The sequence below is a fragment of the Schistocerca nitens genome, chromosome 4 (assembly GCF_023898315.1).
Source record: "Schistocerca nitens isolate TAMUIC-IGC-003100 chromosome 4, iqSchNite1.1, whole genome shotgun sequence".
NCBI classification, from domain to species: Eukaryota; Metazoa; Arthropoda; class Insecta; order Orthoptera; family Acrididae; genus Schistocerca; species Schistocerca nitens.
The window spans coordinates 438622185-438637103 of record NC_064617.1 but is presented as its reverse complement, the minus strand read 5'-3'; positions in this window follow the sequence as shown (position 1 = coordinate 438637103).

Sequence of the window (14919 nt, the reverse complement as noted above, 5' to 3'; positions counted from 1 at the left end):
GTGATTGCTTTGTGTATTTTGCTAGTTTCTGCTCGATCTAGAAAGAATTTTCTTAAATTGTCTACCTGTCCATAATGTAGGTTTTTTATGTCGATATATCCCCTTCCTTCTTCCTTTCTGCTTAATGTGAATCTTTCTGTTGCTGAATGTATGTGATGTATTCTATATTTGTGGCATTGTGATCGTGTAAGTGTATTGAGTGCTTCTAGGTTTGTGTTACTCCATTTCACTACTCCAAATGAGTAGGTCAATATTGGTATAGCATAAGTATTTATAGCTTTTGTCTTGTTTCTTGCTGACAATTCTGTTTTCAGTATTTTTGTTAGTCTTTGTCTATATTTTTCTTTTAGTTCTTCTTTAATATTTGTAATATCTATTCCTATTTTTTGTCTGTATCCTAGATATTTATAGGCATCTGTTTTTTCCATCGCTTCTATGCAGTCGCTGTGGTTATCCAACATGTAATCTTCTTGTTTAGTGTGTTTTCCCTTGACTATGCTATTTTTCTTACATTTGTCTGTTCCAAAAGCCATATTTATATCATTGTTGAATACTTCTGTTATCTTTACTAATTGGATGAGTTGTTTATTTGTTGCTGCCAGTAGTTTTAGATCATCCATGTATAGCAAATGTGTGATTTTGTGTAGGTATATTCCAGTAATATCGTATCCAAAATTTGTATTATTTAGCATGTTGGATAGTGGGTTCAGAGCAAGGCAGAACCAGAAAGGACTTAATGAGTCTCCTTGGTATATTCCACACTTAATCTGTATTGGCTGTGATGTGATATTATTTGAATTTGTTTGGATATTAAGTGTGGTTTTCCAATTTTTCATTACTATGTTTAGGAACTGTATCAATTTAGGATCCACTTTGTATATTTCCAATATTTGTAGTAACCATGAGTGGGGTACGCTATCAAAAGCTTTTCGGTAATCAATATATGCATGGTGTAGCGACCTTTTTTTAGTTTTAGCTTGATATGTCACCTCTGCATCTATTATCAGTTGCTCTTTACATCCTCATGCTCCTTTGCTTCATTTATAATTTTGTTCTGTGTTGTATGTGTCATTAATTTCTGTGTAATGACTGAAGTTAATATTTTGTATATTGTTGGTAGGCATGTTATGGGGCGATATTTAGCTGGGATTGCAGTGTCTGCTTGAACTTTAGGTTTCAGATAAGTTATTCCTTGTGTAGGTGTATCAGGGAATGTGTATGGGTCTCCAATGTAACTGTTAAATAATTTAGTTAGATGTGAATGTGTTGAGGTGAACTTCTTTAGCCAGAAATTTGCTATTATATCTTTTCCAGGGGCCTTCCAATTGTGAGTAGAATTAATTGCTTGGGTGACTTCATGTTGCAAAATTATCACTTCAGGCATTTGTGGTATCATCTTGTATGTGTCTGTTTCTGCTTGTATCCACCGTGCATGCCTGTTATGTTGTACTGGGTTTGACCATATGTTGCTCCAGAAGTGTTCCATGTCTGTTATGTTTGGTGGATTGTCTATTTTGATGTGTGTGTTATCTATTGTCTGGTAAAATTTCTTTTGGTTTGTGTTGAATGTTTGGTTTTGTTTCCTTCTATTTTCGCTTTTTTTGTATCTTCTAAGTCGTTTGGCCAATGCTTGTACTTTCTGCTTCTTTTCATCTAATTGCTCTATCGCTTCTTGTTGTGAGATTTTAGCTAACATTTTTCGTTTTTTCTGACATTTCATTTCTTATAAATTGTGTTAGCAGTCCGATGTCTTTTCTCAGTTTTTCTATTCTGATCTGTAGCCTGTGTTTCCATGATGGTTTTGTGGGTTTCTTCTGTGTGTTGGTTGGTTCTGATCTCTGCCTAGTGTGTATAATTAGTGTAGTGAGTGCTCCTATATAAACCAGTAGTTGTAACTCTTCTGTAGTTGTGTTTTCATTTATTTTGTTGTGTACGATTGTTTTGATAGTTTTTATTGTTGTTTCGACTTGTGGGTTATTTGGCGGTCTATGAAAGAATGGTCTAATGTCTGTATTTGTGTCTTTGTATTCTATATATGTCAGCTGAAATTTTCGTCTATATCTAACATGTGTGTCACTTTGTGTTGTATTTGTGCTTGTTCTGGTGGCTGTATTAAGATTTCGTTTTTATCTGATTGTTTAATTGATGCGTGTTGTTCTTTGTTTGTTGGCTCTGGGATGTTTGAGTCCATTACTGTATTTTCTTCTTCTTCTTATTGCACATTATTTTGTTCCAGTATTTGTTGTACTTTTTGTTTGATGTTTTCTAATTCTGACTGGGGTATCCTGTTATTTTTTATTATTACACGGATCTGATCAGCTAGTCGTTGTTCTGTTAAAAATTTTAATTCTGGGTATCTGGTAATAAATGTTGTGTATACTTGTATCTGTATCCAGTTGTGTTGGTTCCTAGGTTTGTTGCTTGGTAATAACAGAACATGAGGTGTCGGTTAAATTCATCTGACCATCTCATCCTCTATCTTTGTTTTCCTTCTAGGGTGGTTGCAGGAAGCATATTTTGCAAAACACTTCTATTTGGATTTTAATCATTATCCAGTTGGCTAGCAGTGTTGTTACCATTGTGGGCGGGCATAGGGTTCAAGCGCCGTCCCCGACTATGAAGGCGCTTGTCCGAGGCTTCTTTAGTACTGTCCTGAACCAACTAATCACACTAAAAGGGGGGTTAGCCCTATTAGTGGATTGTTCTTTTCGTCGCCTTTTACGACTGGCAGAACATACCGGAGGCCTATTCTTTTCCCGGGCCTCCATGGGGTTTATTATTATTATTATTATTATTATTGTTAGTACATTATGGTGGTTCACTTTCCCACGTCGCCTCATCACATAATATTCAACGTAAAAGGATATTGTTGTCATTCATTTCCTCGCCCATAAGGAGTTCAAAAATCTTTACACATTGTTTACAACCATCATGTGCTTGTAGCTACTGAATATCGTATGATTTGGAACACAAATGGCAGACACCTACATGAGTTGTTGTTGTTGTGGGCTTCAGTCCTGAGACTGGTTTGATGCAGCTCTCCATACTACTCTATCCTGTGCAAGCTTCTTCATCTCCCAGTACCTACTGCAACCTACATCCTTCTGAATCTGCTTAGTGTATTCATCTCTTGGTCTCCCTCTACGATATTTACCCTCCATCCTGCCCTCCAATGCTAAAGTTGTGATCCCTTGATGCCTCAGAACATGTCCTACCAACCGTTCCCTTCTTGTCAAATTGTGCCATAAACTACACTTCTCCCCAATTCTATTCAATACCTCCTCATTAGTTATGTGATCTACCTATCTAATCTTCAGCATTCTTCTGTAGCACCACATTTTGAAAGCTTCTACTCTCTTGTTGTCCAAACTATTTATCGTCCATGTTTCACTTCCATACAAGGCTACACTCCATACAAATACTTTCAGAAACGACTTCCTGATACTTAAATCTATACTCGATGTTAACAAATTTCTGTTCTTCAGAAAGTCTTTCATTGCCATTTCCAGTCTACATTTTATATCCTCTCTACTTCGACCATCAGTTATTTTGCTCCTCAAATAGCAAAACTCCTTTACTACTTTAAGTGTCTCATTTCCTAAACTACTTCCCTCAGCATCACCCGACTTAATTCAACTACATTCCATTATCCTCGTTTTGCTCTTGTTGATGTTTATCTTATATCCTCCTTTCAAGACACTGTCCATTCCGTTCAACTGCTCTTCCAAGTCCTTTGCTGTCACTGACAGAATTATAATGTCATCGGCGAACTTCAACGTTTTTATTTCTTCTCCTTGGATTTTAATACCTTCTCCGAATTTTTCTTTTGCTTCCTTTACTGCTTGCTCAATATACAGATTGAATAACATCGGGGAGAGGCTACAACCCTATCTCACTCCCTTCCCAACCACTGCTTCCCTTTCATGTCCCTCGATTCTTACAACTGCCATCTGGATTCTGTACAAATTGTAAATAGCCTTTCGCTTCCTGTATTTTACCCATGCCACCTTTAGAATTTGAAAGAGAGTATTCCAGTCAACATTGTCAAAAGCTTTCCTTAAGCCTACAAATTCTAGAAACGTAGGTTTGCCTTTCCTTAATCTTTCTTCTAAGATATGCCGTAAGGTCAGTATTGCCTCTTGTGTTCCAATATTTCTACGGAATCCAAACTGATCTTCCCCAAGGTCGGCTTCTACTAGTTTTTCCATTCGTCTGTAAGGAATTCGCATTAGTATTTTGCAGTTGTGGCTAATTAAACTGCTTGTTCGGTAATTTTCACATATGTCAACACCTGCTTTCTTTGGGTTTGGAATTATTATATTCTTCTTCAAGTCTGAGGGTATTTCGCCGGTCTCATACATCTTGCTCACCAGATGCTAGAGTTTTGTCAGGACTGGCTCTCCCAAGGCCGTCAGTAGTTCTAATGGAATGTTATTTACTCCCGGGGCCTTGTTTCGACTCAGGTCTTTCAGTGCTCTGTCAAACTCTTCACGCAGTATTGTATCTACCATTTCGTCTTCATCTACATGCTCTTCCATTTCCAGAATATTGTACTCAAGTACATTGGCCTTGTATAGACCCTCTATATACTCCTTCCACCTTTCTGCATTCCCTTCTTTGCTTAGAACTGATTTTCCATTTGAGCTCTTGATATTCATACAAGTGGTTATCTTTTCTCCAAATGTCTCTTTAATTTTCCTGTAGGCGGTATCTTTCTTACCCTTGCTCTTCCTGTCGATCTCATTTTTGAGACGTTTGTATTCGTTTTTGCCTGCTTTATTTACTGCTTTATTATATTTTCTCCTTTCATCAATTAATTTCAATATTTCTTCTGTTACCCAAAGGTTTCTACTAGCCCTCGTCTTTTTACCTATTTGATCCTTTGCTGCCTTCACTATTTCATCCCTCAAAGCTACCCATTCTTCTTCTACTGCATTTCTTTCGCCCATTCCTGTCAATTGTTCCCTTATGATCTCCCTGAAGCTTTGTACAACCTCTGATTTAATCAGTTTGTCCAGGTCCCATCTCCTTAAATTCCCACCTTTCATCCATCAAAGCTACCCATTCTTCTTCTACTGTATTTCTTTCCCCCATTCCTGTCAATTGTTCCCTTATGATCTCCCTGAAACTTTGTACAACCTCTGGTTTAATCAGTTTGTCCAGGTCCCATCTCCTTAAATTCCCACCTTTCTGCAGATTATTCAGTTTTAATCTACAGATCATAACCAATGGATTATGGTCAGAGTACACATCTGCCTCTGGAAATGTCTTACAATTTAATACCTGATTCCTAAATGACTGTCTTACCATTATATAATCTGATACCTTCTAGTACTTCCAGGATTCTTCCATGTGTACAACCTTCTTTTATGATTCTTGAACCAAGTGTTAGCTATGATTATGTTATGCTCTGTGCAAAATTTTACCAGACGGCTCCTCTTTCATTTCTTAGCCCCAATCCATATTCACCTACTATGTTTCCGTATCTCCCTTTTCCTACTGTCGAATTCCAGTCACCCATGACTATTAAATTTTCGTCTCCCTTTACTACCTGAATAATTTCTTTTATGTCATCATACATTTCATCAATTTATTCATCATGTGGAGAGCTAGTTGGCATATAAACTTGTACTACTGTAGTAGGCATGATCTTCGTGTCTATCTTGGCCACAATAATGCGTTCACTTTGCTGTTTGTAGTAGCTTACCCGCACTCCTATCTTTTTATTGATTATTAAACCTACTCCTGCATTACCCCTATTTGGCTTTGTATTTATAACCGTGTATTCACCTGACGAAAAGTCTTGTTCCTCCTGCCACCGAACTTCACCAATTCCCACTATATCTAACATTAACCTATCCATTTCCCTTTTTAAACTTTCTAACCTACCTGCCAGAGTAAGGGATCTGACATTCCACGCTCCGATCCGTAGCATGCCAGTATTCTTTCTCCTAATAACGACGTCCTCTTGACCGCTTGAGTAGTACCCCCCCCCCCCCCTCCGGAGATCCGAATGGGAGACTATTTTTCCTCCGGAATATTTTACCCAAGAGGACGCCATCATCATTTAACCATACAGTATAGCTGCATGCCCTCGGGAAAAAATACGGCTGTAGTTTCCCCTTGCTTTCAGCCGATCGCAGTACCAGCTCAGCAAGGCCGTTTTGGTTAGTGTTACAAGGCCAGATCAGTCAATCATCCAGACTGTTGCACCTGCAACTACTGAAAAGGCTGCTGCCCCTCTTCAGGAACCACACGTTTGTCTGGCCTCTCAACAGATACCCCTCCATTGTGGTTGCACCTACAGTACGGCCATCTGTATCTCTGGGGCACAGAAGCCTCCCCACCAACGCAAGATCCATGGTTCATGGAGGGGGGAGGGGGGGGGGCCGCCTACATGAGACATGACTAAATCTCTGCTGGCAAGGCGCGTAGAAATCTGGCAACTACGTCCAAAACCTCTGTCGAATGTGCTCTACGTCTTGAAGAAATGCACGGTCGAGCTGAGAGTTTCCTCTTTCGTATATACACATGGCCTTGTAACGGACAGCTTCATCATCGAGTGCTTTGAGATGTAGGAAGTGCAATGCCGTGGTCTCTACGAAAATGACGCCAAGTTGTGGCAACAGAATTGCAGCTGTTGAAATGGATAACGTAATATTTCTTGCGTGGCACTACTGTCTCGATTCGAAGCACACTGTTGGAAGAACGAGCTAGGAAACGGGCTAGTTGCACCAGGAAGCCGACTCCTGTGGACTACACGGAGAACTGGGGGCCAAGGTGAACTTTCGGTTTCGATGGTAACTTACAAATCACCATATGTTTCTACCATCAAGTGGAATATAGTTTTGTGAAATTTGATTAATTTCTTTGAAACATCCTGTACTAACTCTTCATTCGACAATGTTGCTCCAAGCAACAGCAAAATTGTATCAGTTTTCAGCAATATGTCGTATGTCTCGTCCTTGGATGGGTAATGTTGCTTACAAGAAACATATTAGCTATCACATGTAGCGATATTCTGTTGTCTCTGGTGAAAAGTTTTCGAATAGAGTGCATCTTTAGCAGGCCGCGTGCAAGGTTATGTGAGCGTCAGTTACCGATGTAGCAGTTTCTTTCGATTTTGTAATGTAAACGGGAAGGGAAAGTCTTGAAGGTGAGTTATTATACATATGTGTTAGCGAATTATTACCTGGGACACTGCAAATGCACTGACCTTTCCTGGGAAGAAGTGCCCTGGCTTTGAGTGCTGGATAGACAAGACCAGAAGAAGAAGAAGAAGAAGAAAAAGAAGAAAACAGCAGGTCCTGTGCCAGTGACAGATATACGATGTGACAGTTTTGTTCACTGGCCAAACTATGGGGCAAAAGCAAAGATGTAAACTTTACCCTCAGGGATAGTTGACTGAAAAATGTAAAAATTGTGGAATTATGTACCAAAATGGTGTTATTTTAAGGCACTTAAGACGCAATAGTGCTAAAGGCAACCACTTTTTCAGCCACAGTAACAACGTTGAAATACTTTTATTGTAGCAAACGTGCGCCTTTTGCATGCAGTGATAGTTACAGTAACATACTGTATTTTGAAACAATGTATGTAAAATTATTCACGGTACTTCACGATACCGTGTACATGTAATTTAAGTAACTTAATGCTTTTTCCTCCACAGTACTTCAGTGCGTCAAATAAAAGACTGAGCGGAATCCGTGCGTCACCTTAACACAGATGACTAACAGGTGCCATAAGCACTCAGGATATTAAACATCATGTGAAGAAGCTTTCACGGCCCCCTTCTCAAATCACGATGTTGCATAGCGTAGAAATTATGCATGTCTGGATACGGGTCCCTTTAATAAAATGTCCTGCTTCCCGTTGCACAATGTTATTCCCCCCCCCCCCCCCCCCAAACCTCGTTTTCAGTGATTTTTTGATACATAATGTAGGCTAACAGTATCCACCTTGGTACTATCTCTACGAAATGACATAGGGCTTTCTCTCAGGGACGCTGTATTGTGTAGCAGCATTTTTTAAGCCAGGCCCTTTAGGTTAACGACTGAAGGTCGTGGCATATCACGCAAGGTAGTAGACACACACACACACACACACACACACACACACACACACACACACACACACACACACACACGTTTGAGTTGTACCCGGCAGCGAAAGAAACGACGGCGCTCTGGGCTGTTACTCACCGTTATCTGCTCGCTGCACGCGACACTTCGAACTCCCGGCTCCCCCCTCCGTCAGCCATAGCGTCCCGCCCGTTATTTTCGCTGTGTTCACTCTAGCGGTCTCGAGCCTACGAGATCGGATCTTCGTTACAATACAGCATCATAGCCATACATCAATAGCGTAACCATTTTCTAATTTCTCCGAGTAGTACTGTATACTTAAACCGTCGACCTAGAAACAACGGAGAGGTTTCGTCCCGCCGTAGCCCTCAGTGGTTCACAGCCCCACAACAGGCGACAGCAGTCCTCCACCCCACCGCCACCCCACACCGCCACCCGCGTCACCAGTGGACCCCCCCCTCCCCCCGGGAATGTCACGCATCAGACACCAGACGAGTGGTGTAACCCCAAACGCTTGCTTTGTTCAAAAAATGGTTCAAATGGCTCTGAGCACTATGGGACTCAACATCTTAGGTCATAAGTCCCCTAGAACTTAGAACTACTTAAACCTAACTAACCTAAGGACATCACACACACCCATGCCCGAGGCAGGATTCGAACCTGCGACCGTAGCAGTCCCGCGGTTCCAGACTGTAGCGCCTAGGACCGCTCGGCCACCCCGGCCGGCCAAAATGCTTGCCTGGTAGAGTAATTATGGTGTACGCTGACGTGGAGACAGTCTTTGTGCAGCAATGGCCGACATAGTGTAACTGCGGCGGAATAAGGGGAACCACCCCGCATTCGCCGAGGTTTCGTGCCGGGGACTGGCACACCTACCCGCTTGGAGGCGGCTGCTGTGACCGAGCGGTTCTAGACGATTCAGTCGGGAACCACGCGGCTGCTACGGTCGCAGGTTCTATTCCTGCCCTGGGCATGAATGTGTGTGATGGCCTCAAGTTAGCTAGGTTTAAGTAGTGTAGGGGACTGATGACCTCAGATGTTAAGTCCCATAGTACTTAGAGCCATTTGAACCGTTTTTGAACCTTCCCGCTATGGAAACTGCATGTTAGACCGAGCTGCTCTCCGAATAGTGATACAGGCCTCTGTCAGACGATGACCTAGCTAAATCTCTTACATATCGTAAAATGGGGTTTATTTACACTATTTGCCTCGGGCATGGATGTGTGTGATGTCCTTATGTTAGTTAGGTTTCAGTAGTTCTAAGTTCTAGGGAACTGATGACGTCAGAACTTACCTCCCATAGTGCTCAGAGCCATTGCAACCATTTACACTATTCTTGGACAGTGCCTTAAATAAAATCTAGTTATACGTAGTAGTTGCCGAAAATGAGTTGAAAATGCGTTTAGTCTTTTCTAAGGCAATTAAAAACATCAAATGTAGATGCACTCTTCCTTCACACAAGCATAATCCGTAACTGGGTGTCGCCATTTATGTAAAAACTAACTTCTATGTAATGTTCATGGTTTTGTAATTTCATTGAATCAAAGGTATGGATCTTAAATTTTGTAACGTTTCAGAAATTGGTGTCTCTTAAGATAGGGTTACTCTTTTCTACTTAATACTCCTACAAAAATTATTTTAAAGCATAATATGAAAATGGGTCGATGTTACCCTCTTGACAATTTAATGTTTTTATAACTCTCCCTTGAAGTTCACCCGTAGTTAGTTTTATATCTCAAGCATTTGGAATGACATGCTGTGTTCAGCGTTTTAGAAACTTTTCAGGCCAATCACAAAGCGGGTCTGAATTCTGTATGCTCTTATTTTGTTAATTAGGTGGCAGTGCTGATCCGTATTGCACGCCTTTCGGAAGTCAAGGTACCTGAAAGCCAGTTTACGATGCCCTGTGGGCCTCGCGGACGAACAGAGCGTGCTGGGTATCACGTGATCGTCATTTGTGAAGTCTAAGTTGATGCCTACACAACAGATTTTCTGTCTCCAGAAACGTGGTAATATGCGCTTATAAAAATATATTGTAGACTGACGTCAGAGATACAGAAGTACAGTTTTGTGCCTCCGTCCGACGATCTTTCTTGAATGCGAGAATGACTTGCGCTTTCTCCAGTCATTAGGAACACTTGCCCCTCCAGTGACGAACTGTACACGACTGCAAGAATAGGAGCGCGAAATTTCTCACTCTCTATGTTAGTATACACAGTAGCTTTTCCTCTGAAGAACGATTTCAGCTGTTTTTCTAACTTGTGGTCACTTATTTCGATGCTCACAGGATGAGAGGACAGATGGCTTCGATCCGTAACATAAGACCTAAATTTCTTAGGATTTTGTCGCGTCGGTAGGCAGAATTATAGTTCCTAATTCGCTGAACGTTTCGCACATGGATGTCTTTACTCTAATTTTGGTTTCGTTTGGTTATTGTTTACTGTGATGCTTTAGCAACTCTTCAAATTGCAGTGGAACTCTCTTATCAGATTTCTAATACAGGTCTCTAACCAGACAGGTCTTTCAAGGCCCTCACTACTTTGGTCGGAAATACCTTTTCATCCTCTTTCTAAGTAGACATACCTTCCTAATATCCTTTCTATTTGCAGACGTATTCACTGATGCTCTAATGGCGTTATCATCAGTAATCCCCGTTCAGTCCTTATTGAATCGAAAAGTTCTGGACTTTTTTGACCATGAGACCTAGTAAGTTGCTTCTACGAATCGGTTGTCTGCTTAGAAAATCAAGGCAATTTTTGCGTAAAGCACTACGAACGTTTTCACAAGATTCCCTGTTGTTACTACCCATTCTAATCACTTTAGTCTCCCTATCTATAGCTGGTAATTTGAAACATATATGTGATTTCATAATACGACCATGAAATTACCACGAAAATTTCTCCGTGCTTTCCCTCCAATGGCAGCACGGTGTAAAAGAACATCCGACGACCAAGTTTCATCCTCCCGTAACACTTACCCGTAACCAAATAATTTCACATTCGGTATCTGTACCAACTTCACTAGATATTTTCGAATTTTTTTTACAGTTACGAGAAAGCCTCCAACCTTCACTAGATATTTTCGAATTTTTTTACAGTTACGAGAAAGCCTCCTCCACCGGCGTTCAACCTATATTTGCGACATACTGTCCAAACGGAATTTAGAATTTCACTGCCATCATCATCTGGCTTCCACCAAATTTCTATCCCTGGTACTACAAGAGCATTTCTATCGTTTGTAAGGGAAATTAGCTGTGGGACCTCTCCACAAATGTTCCTGTTGTTAACTAATACTATACTAACATTTTTTCTCACATCTGCTATGATGAACGATGCTCTATATAATTAATAGGGACAGTATTTTTCTCTGTATCAAATCAGAACACATCTTACCTGGCCTGTGGAGGGATTTCTATACCCTTCAAAAATTGACATGTACTCGCAGTATGTACTCAGAGAACACATTACCCTCTTCTTGCATGTCGTGCACATCAGACTTTAAAGGGTTGGGGCGGGTCGTGGTTCTACAACTGTCCACCCGATTGCAGGATTCAAGAAATCTGTGGTGTCACCGCCAGACACCACACTTGCTAGGTGGTAGCTTTAAATCGGCCGCGGTCCATTAGTACATGTCGGACCCGCGTGTCGCCACTGTCAGTGATCGCAGTCCGAGCGCCACCCCACGGCAGGTCTAGAGAGACGTACTAGCACTCGCCCCAGTTGTACGGACGACTTAACTAGCGATGCACACTGACGAAGCCTCTTTCATTTGCAGAGCAGATAGTTAGAATAGCCTTAAGCTAAGTTAATGGCTACGACCTAGCAAGGCGCCATAGCAATTGATAGTTATCGTATGAAGCATGTCTCATCAAGAACGATGTATACAAATGATGGATTAAAGTTAAGTATTCCAGAAGCTACGTACTTTTCTTTATAGCATTCATTACGTATCCTGTTTCAGACCTATCTCTAGCCTGCGTGAGTTTAACGCGTGCATATCGGTCTCCTCAAACCACACTGTGTCGGCACTTCTGTCGACACATCAAAATCCCCATCTAAGAACGCCGTAATTCGTCTGTGTCCTTGGTTTTATCTTTCACTCACCTCCAAAATTATCGCGATCGGTTGTGGAACCGTTGCCGCGAAACGCTAGCTCGCTAAGGCTGAATTCACCCCGTGCGAGAGGCTAGCTATCTCTACCAAAGCAACCAGCCACCTCGGATGCCGACAAGAACCATGATTTGCAGCCTAATACTTCCATTACGCTGATTCGCTGACAGCCGAAACTCCTCCACACCTCGGTCATGACTCCCCCTTCCCCTCCCAACACCCTTCGGACAAGTAAAAGGAATAGACACTGGCCTTCCTTCCCGACCTACCTGCTATTTCCCTAAGAGATTCCAAACCCCCCTAACGTTGGAGATTTCGGTCACACGCAGTCCCAATGTTCTTGTTCCTACCTCTCAGAAAGATCGGCTCCATTACCAACAGATGAAATGTCTTCTGTTATCTCAGATGTACTTTCAGCTGGGGGCTATAATTGAAGCTTGTTTTTATGGTTCAAATGGCTCTGAACACTATGGGACTTGACATCTGTGGTCATCAGTCCCCTAGAACTTAGAACTACTTAAACCTAACTAACCTAAGGACATCACACACATCCATGCCCGAGGCACGATTCGAACCTGCGACCGTAGCGGTCACGCGGTTCCACACTGAAGCGCCTGGAACCGCACGGCCACATCGGCTGGCTCTTGTTTTTATGGCGTAAGGGGACAGCTATAAAGCCAGTACGATGCGCCACTGTTCGTTATTCACCTTCAGGTGGGTGTTGACAGATCTGCCGATATGCTACTAGCTCATCTATTTTTTTTTTCTGCACGATTCCAAGTTTTCTTCGGGGTCTTATCAAGAACTTATTCATCTAATTGGTTCTCAGCATTAATTTATCAATCATTCTCTGGATTATTTACATCTTTGATTGTTTACTAATAACAGAACCTGGTTCACAAGCATTTGTGACATTTCTACAAATTCTTCATGTCTCGTTCATGACGGGGACTTAATTTTCTTACCGGGCGAGGTGGCGCAGTGGTTAGCACACTGGACTCGCATTCGGGAGGAAGACGGTTCAATCCCGTCTCCGGCCATCCTGATTTAGGTTTTCCGTGATTTCCCTAAATCGTTTCAGGCAAATGCCGGGATGGTTCCTTTGAAAGGGCACGGCCGATTTCCTTCCCACTCCTTCCCTAACCCGAGCTTGCGCTCCGTCTCTAATGACCTCGTTGTCGACGGGACGTTAAAACACTAACCACCACCACCACCACCACCACTTAATTTTCTTACTCATCACAAGCTTTGGCCATACGTAGGTCTCGTTACCAATGGATGTCCAAGAATGTGAAGCAGACAGCTGCATCCTCAGCACCCCTTTTGGCGTTTCTGTCAATATCTATAAATTTATTTTGTACGTACAAGATGATGGAAATTTTATCGCATTTATTCATAGATTCAAAAGCTTTTATTTATTTATTTAGTGAGAAAATGTAAAGAAATTCTGATGATAATAGCGTAGATCTGACAAAACTGGTAATGGTAACATGAAGAATTACTATCGATCTTTGCTCTCTTTATTTTTCAAGAATAATATATAATTACGAGCTTTTGAAAATATGAAGCAGACATTAATTAATCCATTTTAGTGGTTGTTGACCTCTGTGGGTGTGGATTTTATTATTTTAAGAAATACATTAGCCAGTCAGTTTATGTATACATGATAAATACAACAGAGGCTGGTTGCCGTATTTCTTAAAGTAATAGCGATGCGTTGTAAGAAAGTTGAAAAAAAGTATAAATCATCTTGTGTATTAGTGGAATACCTTTAGCAAAGAACGCAAATTAAACATTCCAAAATTCGATTCAGGGTCAACTGCCAACATTTGTAACTTAGAAGTAGATACCCCGGTACAGAGAAGCAGTTTAAATCACTTAATAAACTCAAGGCATCTGGTCAAGACTGTATACCAATTAGATGGTAATGTTGATGCAATAAACCGCGGAGGGAGCTATTCACGGCTGCGGTTACTAGCGGACGAATAGCATTTAGGCCCGCATCTCGTGGTCGTGCGGTAGCGTTCTCGCTTCCCACGCCCGGGTTCCCGGGTTCGATTCCCGGCGGGGTCAGGGATTTTCTCTGCCTCGTGATGGCTGGGTGTTGTGTGCTGTCCTTAGGTTAGTTAGGTTTAAGTAGTTCTAAGTTCTAGGGGACTTATGACCCCAGCAGTTGAGTCCCATAGTGCTCAGAGCCATTTGAACCATTTGAATAGCATTTACGTTCCAGCAACTCATCAAGAAATTACAGGGTACAGACAGGTATTCTAATAGATCTACTTCGACTCCCAAGCGGAGGAACAGATGGTCTAGAGCAGGGCAAGAGGGCCAGTCACTGTGTACTATGTGAGGACTGTTTGTCCAAGATTGCTTATCTTAGATGCATAGGCCTCTCACGGCATCTAAACCTCTATCACCGTGGTGTCTCGGTTGTTTGAGTGAAACCACCTTCGGCGTCGAATACATAGGGTCGTGGTGCAGAATAAAGCTCCTCTTTTCTGCTTCTTCGTCTTCCCTTTTGTTCCCTTTCTTTATACTATGTGCCAGAAAATCACAGTTAACGATTTATTTACTGTATTTCATGGTAACTTTCCATTTCCCCATTTCACAGAAAAATCAATTAAGTTAGAAGAAATGATATCCGTAAATCATGTATTAATATACAGCATGGGCTCAATAAAATATCACCATGCTACAGAATGTAGCAGCTAACTCTTACTCTACAGAAA